At 40.1% G+C, this 9951-nt stretch overlaps 1 long non-coding RNA gene across 1 annotated transcript; it reads left to right on the top strand.

Annotated features, from left to right (window-relative positions):
- Positions 1-5395: 5395 nt before the first annotated feature.
- Positions 5396-9694, top strand: LOC116535123. The gene is made up of 3 exons (XR_004262055.1): positions 5396-5599; positions 8774-8977; positions 9462-9694. It is a non-coding gene; the product is annotated as an uncharacterized LOC116535123 (long non-coding RNA).
- Positions 9695-9951: the final 257 nt, after the last annotated feature.

Below are 9951 nucleotides of genomic sequence, written 5' to 3'. Positions count from 1 at the left end.
TATGCAGAAAGACAGAAAGGACTTCTGTCATTCGTTTGAAGACAAGCACTAGAACAGAAAAAAATGAGGAAACACAGAACATAGACCTTCATTTCTGAGTGTCTTTTCTTTGGCTGAATCCAAAACAGTTAACCCCTAGTAATAGCTTGGACAAACAGATGATCTCTTTAACTTGCACTCTCTAACTTCTGGGATAAGTGGTAATTTCGTGGAGTCTAAAAGAAATATGGAGATGGGGGAGAATTATTTAGAAACAAAGTCAAAGGGAACTATAAAAGTAAATACACTGTATTAAACTGCACCTGTCATAAAGGAATGAAACTAAGCTTGCAAACTCCGGAGTGATTGAGAGGCACCAGGCTTTGTGCTGAGTTCAGTCATTTCTCTCAACTATTAAATATTGTCAAGTATCTGTGCTCTTTCTTGACTCTAAATGAAGCTTCCTTCACTTCCTTTAGATTCATCTGTTATGCAGTGAGACGTTATTTATTTATTTTTTCTTGGAAGAAGTGACTAATATACTTGCACAGGCCAGCTTTTGTGCTAACTGGGTTTATTTGTCTGCATCAACAAACTTGCAACATTGTCCTCTTGAAAAGATAAAAATCACCTATGCATAGGTGAGGGAAGAGGACCCTTATCTGCAAAATCACTGCTTGTTACAAATGTGAACTCCATAGACTGTCTATGGCAAAGCTACTGAAAGCTTCATCCTTAAAAACATCAACTTATGTTCAGTATAAAATAACACTGGAGAAATTTCCCAAGTTTAATTGGGAATTTGTTTTTTTAGAATTTTTTTAAATTTAAAGCCTTTATTCTTTTTTTTAATATTATACTGTAAGTTCTGGGGTACATGTGCAGATCGTGCAGGTTTGTTACATAGGTACAAGCATGCCATGGTGGTTTGCTGTATCCATCACCCTGTCATCTGTTTTCTTCTAATGTTATCCCTCCATAGTCCCCCAGCCCCTTGCTATCCCTTCCCTAGCCCCCAACTCCCTGGAAGGCTCCAGTGTGTGATGTTCCCCTCCCTGTGTCGGTATGTTCTCATTGTTCAACACCCACTTAAGAGCGAGAACATGCGGTGTTTGGTTTTCTATTCTTGTGTCAGTTCGCTGAGAATGATGGTTTCCAGCTTCATGCATGACCCTGCAAAAGACATGAACTCATCCTTAATTGGGAATTTTAAAAGAAATTGAGTCACTTCTATATAATTATATAGGGTGTGAGTTAACTAGATACTTGGAGAATCCTCTTCTTCACTGAAAGAGATGAGATCCTATGACTCTGAGCTTACAATCCTTCCCTGGATGCTGATGGCTCCTGGTTACTAAAGGGGCCATTGCAAATCCAAAGTGAAGTGAGGAAATGAAGGAGAATGGAAAAGAGTTTCCACAAAGATAGATTTTTTTCCCAATCTAACATATTTATGCTCTGCCAAATAATGCTTTCCTCCTCCCTGCCAACACACACACCTAGTGCCCACTTCCTAATCCCCAGAACCTGTGCTTGATTATTATGTTATCTTCCATGGCAAAGGGACTTTGCAGATGGAATTAAGTTAAAGCCATGGAGGCAGGGAATTCATCTTGGATTATTCTCATGGGGTTACATGAATCCTTTAAAGTGGAGGCCCTCTCTCAGTTTGGAAAGAGGATCAGAGTGATGTGATGTGAAAGGGACTTATCCCACCCTTGCTGGCTTCCCATGGGAGAAGGCACCATCAACCATGGCATGGCAGCAGCCTCTTTAAGCTGGCAAAGGCAAGAAACAAAGTGCCTTCTAGAGCTTTCAGACTGGAATACAGCCCTGCCAACACCTTGGTTTTAGCTGTGGGAGACTTGTGTCTGACCTATGACCACCAGTACTATAAGATAATAAAGTTGTGCTACTTTAAACCATCAAGTTTGTGGTAATTTGTTATGTCAGCAACAGAAAATGCATACAATATTTTTATTGTTGTCATATCATGTCTTTTGACTCTTTAAAGTGTTCTATTTTTACTGTGAAATAATTAAAAATGATAGTGTATGTGAGCGTGTGTGTATGTGTGTGTTGGGGGCAGTGCTATTTCTAGCTCATTTCTTCCTTGCCAAAATAAAATACAATTATCCTGTTAGTCCTCTAATTTGAATTCTCCATTTCTTCTGCCTTACATGTATCTCTTTCTCCTTTCTTCCCTTTCTTCTTCTTTTTTTTTAATGTCTCAGGAATTTCATTGTTGACATATAGAATAAAGTTCCTGCTTCTTTTCCATGATGCATTCTATGCATGGCTCTTCCAATCCTGTCCCTCTTTCCAGTTGCACACCCACACCCCTCTTTATCCTCTAATATGATGAATCTCAAACTTCTTAGTGATCACAGTTCCTCTGGTACTTGTGAAGATGCACACACCCACTTCCCACCCTGCACCTACTAAATCAGCATCTCCCAGAGAGGATTCTGAAAATCTATGTATTTAACAAGGCACATAGTCATTGGTGAATTATGAGAAACACCACTTTATTAGCAGCACCAAACTCAATATCCCCTGTATGTGCTATGCCCTCCCCACAACCCAATCATGCTTTTAATCAGGTATCTTTCTGCTAGAATTTCCTCACTCCTCTCCTTCCCATTCTGGTTTCCTCCCTGACTTTGCCAGGCCATCTTCTCTTCCTCATTGATGTTATTTGACCCAAAGGCTCACTTCCTGTGAAAGAGTCCCCTCGCTGACCCTCTATCTTCAAATCACGTGGAGCACACACATAAATGATGATGGCTGCATTTACCATACTGTTTTGTAATCATCTGTTCGTCTGTCTGTCTTCATCAGTAAAATTGTGTCCTTGCATGCAGGAATTGTGCCTTCCTCATTTTTCTCCTCCAAGGCCCAGCAAATGCTGAAGCTGTACTAGATGCTAAACAATGTTTTCAAAAGGAATTAGTGAAAGAATGGTTACAGGAATGAATTAAATACTAAAGGTATCCCATTATGAGCTAATTCTCTACTTTCTCTTTTTTGAGCACCATGCTCCTTTTAGTTAATAGCCTAAGGGGACCCAATTTAGAGAGCCTGTCATCAATGTCCATGTGAGCAGGGAAATCTGGTGTGTGGGGTTTTTGAGTTAGAAAGAAAGACGTCATGCGATGTCAACTTTGCCTTCAAAATGTATTTCACTTATTACTAAATACTTCTCACCACTCCATGGATAGCATGCTGGTGCAAGTGTCTACCATTTCTTTGACCTCGCAGTAGTCCTTGAATATAGAAAGCACAGGGGCTTTTGCCTTGGCTATTCCCTCTGTCCTAGATAACATTTATATATGGTGGTATATGTGTCACGGCTCAATTCCTCCCAGAGAGTGTTTGCCTGAGTGGCCTATCTCAAAGATTGCTCCTATCACAAGTGGTTTAATTTGCCCTGCTATATTCTTTATTGTCTCTATAGTACTTATACAGGATGTATATTGTATATTTTTTCTGTCTTGCTAATAAGAATATAAGTTTCATGGAGGCAGAAATTTTGTCTGCTATATTCACTGTTCTATCCCCATGGCTTAGAATCATTCCATGTATACAGCAGGTATTCAGTACATATCTGTTGAATGTCAAATACAGGTATGGCAGAATATTCCAGTAGAACCAAGTAGCCTAGACATTACATAATACAAGGTGCAGCGCATGCATACACTCATCCGACCCAGGACGCACATCATCTTATGGTGGCATTTTAAATGCACTTTAATTTTTATTTGCAATTGCTAAGATACAAACATTTTATGAATATTTTGTTCCTCATTTTTTTACATCTATTTCCTCAGAAAGCCTGTGAGATTTTGCCTGTCTGTTGTTGTTGAAGTGGTCCCCCAACTTACTGCCCAATGCAGCCTGAGGGAACAAAGCTGGGTTTTTGTGGATGATGGTCTTTGGTCTTGAATTCAGGTCCAATTTAGCTTTTCCAGCCCCTATTGCAATGCTGCTGAGAGCCAATTAAAAATAAACAAATAGTTAGAGGTGTGCCCTGAGCCACTGGAGTGGCTGGCACAGAAATCTTACTTACTTTTGCAACAGAGCCATTTGTTCCTTGTCCAGCCTCCTCCAGGATGTCCTCTTTTTTTGAATTCCTGGAGTGGTGTGGGGCACCCATCTGTATGATCTGACCCTAGGATTTTTTTTTTCAACTGCATGTTAACTCTGTTATATCAAGTCTAGAATTTTTCTAGCTTCGGGCATGGTATTATCTTCCTACATAGGAGTCTCTCACTTCATTTTACTCATGCCCTGGAGGGATTTCTGAACTCTGATCCACTTTTTTCCCTCCCCTTAAAGACTTTTTTTCCTTCTAAGATCATAAATGTAGCAACTGTAGCCTTGTCTCTTATGTGTTGATTTCAATTCTTTGTTTTCCCCAGTTTTCCTTTTCTGTCTTTGATGACTTGAAATTTTTTCTAATCGCAAGAATAATATGTATATATACATCCTCCAGCAACCACTGCCCTAGGCTGCACGGCTTTCTGTTTTGAGTTACATTTTTGTTGCTCCCTGGTCAACTCTGTACATCTCATGGCCCTGATGACATGGTAGTCACTGTGTTGCAGGTATCCTGTTCATTTGCTGGGCAGGAACAGCTGTCAGACAGTACATTTGATGGCTTTTCAGAGAATCAGTCCTGCCTTTGAAATTATATTCTAAAAGCTCTTAGATGTCCGTATCACATTTCTTTGCCTGAAAAGAGGATAAAAGGAAAGAACGAATATGTTGGATATTTCAAAACGCAACAATTCTTTCTTCCCTTACCTATCCTTTCTGTCTCCAAGTGCACTGTCCACAAGAGATACAATACGGACATGTGCTTTGAACTCATACGGCTGGAAAGAATAGAAGGGAAGTGAATGTAATCTTGCCTGAGATCGTGGTTATCACAGGGTGCAAGCAGGATGAGTCTGGGCTGTCAGAAAAATCCCAAAGTCAGTGTATGCCAATCTCAAGTGACCAACCTGACCTAGTTTTCTTGGGATTTTCCCAGTTTTAGCACAGGAATTCACATCTTGAGGAAACCAGGATGATTGATCACCCTACAGAATCATCCAAACAGAACTCTAAATGCCTACTATGTGCCCAGAATTTCCCTTAGGGTCAATCATGGTGTGGCCAGCCATTCCCTTAGCCTGTCCTCATCTGCATTTGTCTTTCTTATGTTTCCATAAACCTTGAGAGGTTGCCCTTGTGTTAACGATTTCACATTCATGCCTGGGCTTGGTTGTCTTGAATGTTTGACCCTCTGTTAATTTGATTTTATTCTCTGACATGACCTTGGGCTGCCATACATCCAAAATGAAAATGCTGTTTGGAGTCACAATGAAAATGGAATGTGAGAAGATTCCAGAGAAGACAAAATAACCCACAGAAAAGAAGTACAGAAGGCAGGGGTAGCAAGTCTGAGCTGTGCTCTGCCATGGCATGCAGAGGATGCCCACAGATTTTCACAAATGCTGTTAAAATGTAAAAAGCAGGTGTTTTCTTTTTTCTTCAGTCTGAGCTTCAAGCTAATATGGGCATTCAGCTAAATACCTCCCAGGTCTGAAACAGTATGCGGTTTTGGATTTCAGAGGTAATTATTGCTGAATTCATTGTACGGCCAGTGCACCTGCCAGGTAGACATTATGAAAGAGCATGTAGGGGGCCACCAAGAGTATTTGGAGGACGATTTCTCCATCACAAAACCTCTTAGAAAGCCTATTAAGGCATCAAATGCCAGGTATGGAGTTGAACGTATTCATAACACAGTTAACAATGCAAATGAGGCAGTGGTTCCAGGTCAGAGAAAATGCTGATGCTCACCTGAGAAATTTGGGCTCCATTGTATTGTGTGTGTCCTGCAATTGACTCACAGTGAGTTATCTTGTAGAAAAGCAGCATATTTGCATATTTAGATCCTGACTGGGATAAGCAAGAGAAATATGTATTCTGGCTAACTGAAATGAAATTGAGAGAGAAAGAGAGGGCACATTTTGCTCAATATGCTCATTTATTCATTAAAAATACAAGTATGTAAATCTCCTAGGCCTTCACTGGGCAACTACCCTTGGGAGAAAATAGAGACAAATAACAGTAATAAAAAGCCAGCAACCCTGTCCTGATGAAACTTAAGTTCCGGTGGGAGAATCAGAAGTAAATTGAATAATTACCTAAGTTAATATAAAATTGCAAATGTAGTAAGATCCTCAAGGAGAGGTACCAGGATTTTCTGAAAGCACAGAATAGAAGAATTTGAACCAGTTGGGGACCTCCCTGAGAAACTGAAAATTAGGCTGAGATGGGCAGTGTTCATACTCACTGCCTAATCTGGGACAGCCCTGCCGACAGCTTGACCTGCATTTCTTCAAGTCTCCAGAATTAATTTTGTGGGTAGACATTGTCCTTTCACACCCTCAATAATCTTATGAGAAATGTGTAATAACCTTAGGAAGAATACTCCACCATTGTCAGTAACCCTAAGAGGAATGGCCCATCACCCTCAGCAACCTTAGGAGAAAGGTCCTGTTATAATCAGTAACCTAAGGACGAATATTTTATTACAGTCTAGAATATAGGCTCCCTGAGCAGACTCTCTTTTGTACCTCTGTCACTATTTCCTGTACTGAAAAAGTCTAAATTGAGCAAAGAGTATCAACTCAGTTATTGATTGAATGAATTTATTTATTCCCACTATATAGATTTGAAAACTGTGGTCTAGAAAGGTTAAATTGTGTGCTGAAATCCATAGAGCTAGTAAGAGGCAGAGCCATGATCACGACCAAGCTCTCTGTGTCTAGAACAAAAGACAGTGAGGGAGTGTCATTGGACTAGTGGGCACAGCAAGAGACTTGTGTGCATTCCTGCAAAGGACAAGAGTTTGCTGCCTCTCCTGTATGTCCCTAAAGCGAGACATGCACATGTATGTTCGTTGCGGCACTGTTCACAATAGCAAAGACCTGGAACCAACCCAAATGCCCATCACTGATAGACTGGACGAGGAAAAGGTGGCACATATACACCATGGAATACTGTGCGGCCATAAAAAAACAATGAGTTTGTGTCCTTTGTAGAGACGTGGATGAATCTAGAAATCATCATTCTCAGCAAACTGAAACAAGAACAGAAAACCAAACGCTGCATGTTCTCACTCATAGGCAGGTGATGAACAATGAGAAAACTTGGGCACAGGGAAGGCAATAACACTCACTGGGCTAGGTGTGGGAGTAGAGGGAAGGGGAGGAACAGCACGGGAGGTGGGGAGGATGGGGAGGCATAACACCGGGAAAAATGCCTGATGTAGGCGACAGGGGCGGGGTGGGGGATGGAGACAGCAAACCATCATGGCATGTATGTACCCATGCAACAATCCTGCAGGATGCAGGATGTGCACATGTACCCTAGAGCCCAAAGTACAATTAAAAGAAAAAAAGGAGAAGGACCTTCAATTCCTTCTTCCGATCACGTGTATTTCCCCTGAAAGCAGAACCTAGGCCGTGTCTTTCTCCTTCATGGTCAAGAGGCACATGTTATCAGCAAATGGTAGAGAGAGGGCCGTGTTGCTTTGAGACATGTGTTCCCAAGATCACCTGTCTTGCTAATAAAAGTACAGCCAAGCCTGCCAGAGAAACCTACAGATAAGCCTCCTGCTGCAATGACTGAGGTCTCTGGGTCTGGATTGCTTGCTATGGGCAATTCCTCTTGGAAAACCTTGTAAGCACCTTCTGAAAACCACACAACTCTGAGAAGCTCTCTTCCAGCAGAAGCACAAAAGCTGGAAACCTGGAGGCTTCGCCCACATGGATTAAGTAAAATGCTTTAAATGACTCAGACTACTTATAAAAAACAATTTACATAAATTGATGTTCTATTCAAGGAGGGTAAAGAGGGTAGTTTTAATTTTTTTTCAAAACTTTCTTCTTAGTTCTAATAGTGGCTGCAGTCTCAAAGAAGCAACTCCTTTTAATAAAACATGCTTGTAAATCTATTGAGACAGACTCCAATTGACCCTATTTCAGGCGAATCTCTGGGGCCTCCCACATACAGCCGTCCTGAGCGCTGAGGAACCTCGAATTGTGAGTTGCTGGAGGAGTCCATCCTCCATGACTCATGCTATCTGGGCTCTGAGATGCTCCAATTCATTTCAGGGTATTTAATTTCTAAAAGTATTCTAGGTTTTGTCGAGGATCTAAACAGTGCTTAGAGGTTTTTACCCTGATTTACCTTGATGAAAATGAACCCTGGAGGACTGAGGTGCTAGCATGCAACAATCACACACACACATGCACATGCACATGCACGCGCGCATGCTCCAGCGACAAATACTAAGCTCATCAGTGTGGCCTAGATAGAAAAAAAGGTTAAAAATATAAAATCACTGATTATTTACTTATTGTCCTTGGTTTTTTTAAAGAGGTGATATGTGAATATGGTGAATATTTTAAACAGGTTAAAATTCTTTTCAAATTAGAGGTACTTCTCTCTCCTTCCCTCTTATGTCACCCAGTTTTCCATTTACCCTCCAAAAAGATAGCAATGTAGTGAACTTCTTCTAGATTCTTCCAGAAATGTGTGTTGTTCCTTTAAACATATATTTTCCATCCACTAACATATACTTTTATACATGAATAGTAGCATGTGGACAGTATTTATGCATCTTGATTTTTACTTAATAAATCTTTGAGATATCCACTTCAATAATAACAACAGCAGCAAACACACCCATATAGAGTATGTGTCTAAACCTGGCACTTTTCTAAATTCTTTTCAGGTGATTCCTATATCTTCTGGGAGAGAGACTCAAGTATCAGCCAGTTGGAGACACAGGGAAAGGGTGGCGTCATACAGAAAGTGACTTGAACAAAGTTACACTGAAGGCAGTGGAGTGTGATTCGAATCCAAGCAGTCTAGACTCTGTGCCCCACACAACTCTGCAGCATTACCTCGCAGTATGAAATTGATGCCACTTATGCAGGTATGTCTTATTCTTTTTAAGGGCTGCATAACATTCTTTTGCATGGATATATCATATTGATTTATTTTATTCACTGTTAATGGTATCTTAGAATTCATCCTACAGTTTGCCACTGTGAGCAATGTTCAATTTTTGAATATTTCACCACGTTTTTGAACCCATAGTTACTGCACGTATTTGTAAAATATTAATCAATTTATAGTAGTAGATTTGCAGGCGTTTAAAGCACCAAATGCTTATTTTCTTCTGACTAGTAGGGGGATATGAATAGAACTTACTGAAACAAGACATTTAATGCATCTCTTTTCTTGCAGTCAAATCAAAGTGGCTCCATCAAAGTGCAAGTGCTCACTAAATATTTGTTAAATGAAAGAAATAGAAAAAGCTGCCATTTAAAAATATTATCACAATGCATAAAATATGTTGATTTATAAGATCTCATTAACTTCATGCAATTAAAGCAAGTATCATCCTCATTTTATAGATCAGGGATATAAGATCCAGTGACTTACCCAAAGTTTCAAATGAAAGATGTAACAGAGCCATCTCTGAATTTCTGCTCTTTTGAATCTAAATCTACACACTGTTTTCACTAATTCTGACCTTAGCAGTTTGTTGACCCAGGACTTGACCAACTTGGTTTCCATTTGTATAAAATTAATACCAACTTTCAAGAGAAATATTACATACCATAATCAATAAAAACAAAATATCAAAGTTGTGTTATGTGGAAGACACTGAGATAAATACTTGGCATTGCATTACCTCAGCACTGCTGGCAACCATCCTAGGAGCCTCATACAATTACTGCTGCCACTTTGCAGATTAGAAAAAGAAAATTGACGCTAAGCAAAGTTTAGTAACTTGACCAATATCACAACAACTAGTAAGTGAAGAGGAAGACCTAGCCCCACCTCTGAGTGTCTCCAAATCCCAGAGCCTTATGCTCCACTTTTCTACTGGAAGTTAAAATA

Source organism: Sapajus apella, unplaced genomic scaffold (assembly GCF_009761245.1).
Source record: "Sapajus apella isolate SASKATOON/1434 unplaced genomic scaffold, GSC_monkey_1.0 scaffold92, whole genome shotgun sequence".
In the NCBI taxonomy this organism is placed as follows: Eukaryota; Metazoa; Chordata; class Mammalia; order Primates; family Cebidae; genus Sapajus; species Sapajus apella.
The sequence above is the reverse complement of the archived record's forward strand: the minus strand, read 5'-3'. Positions and strand labels throughout refer to the sequence as shown.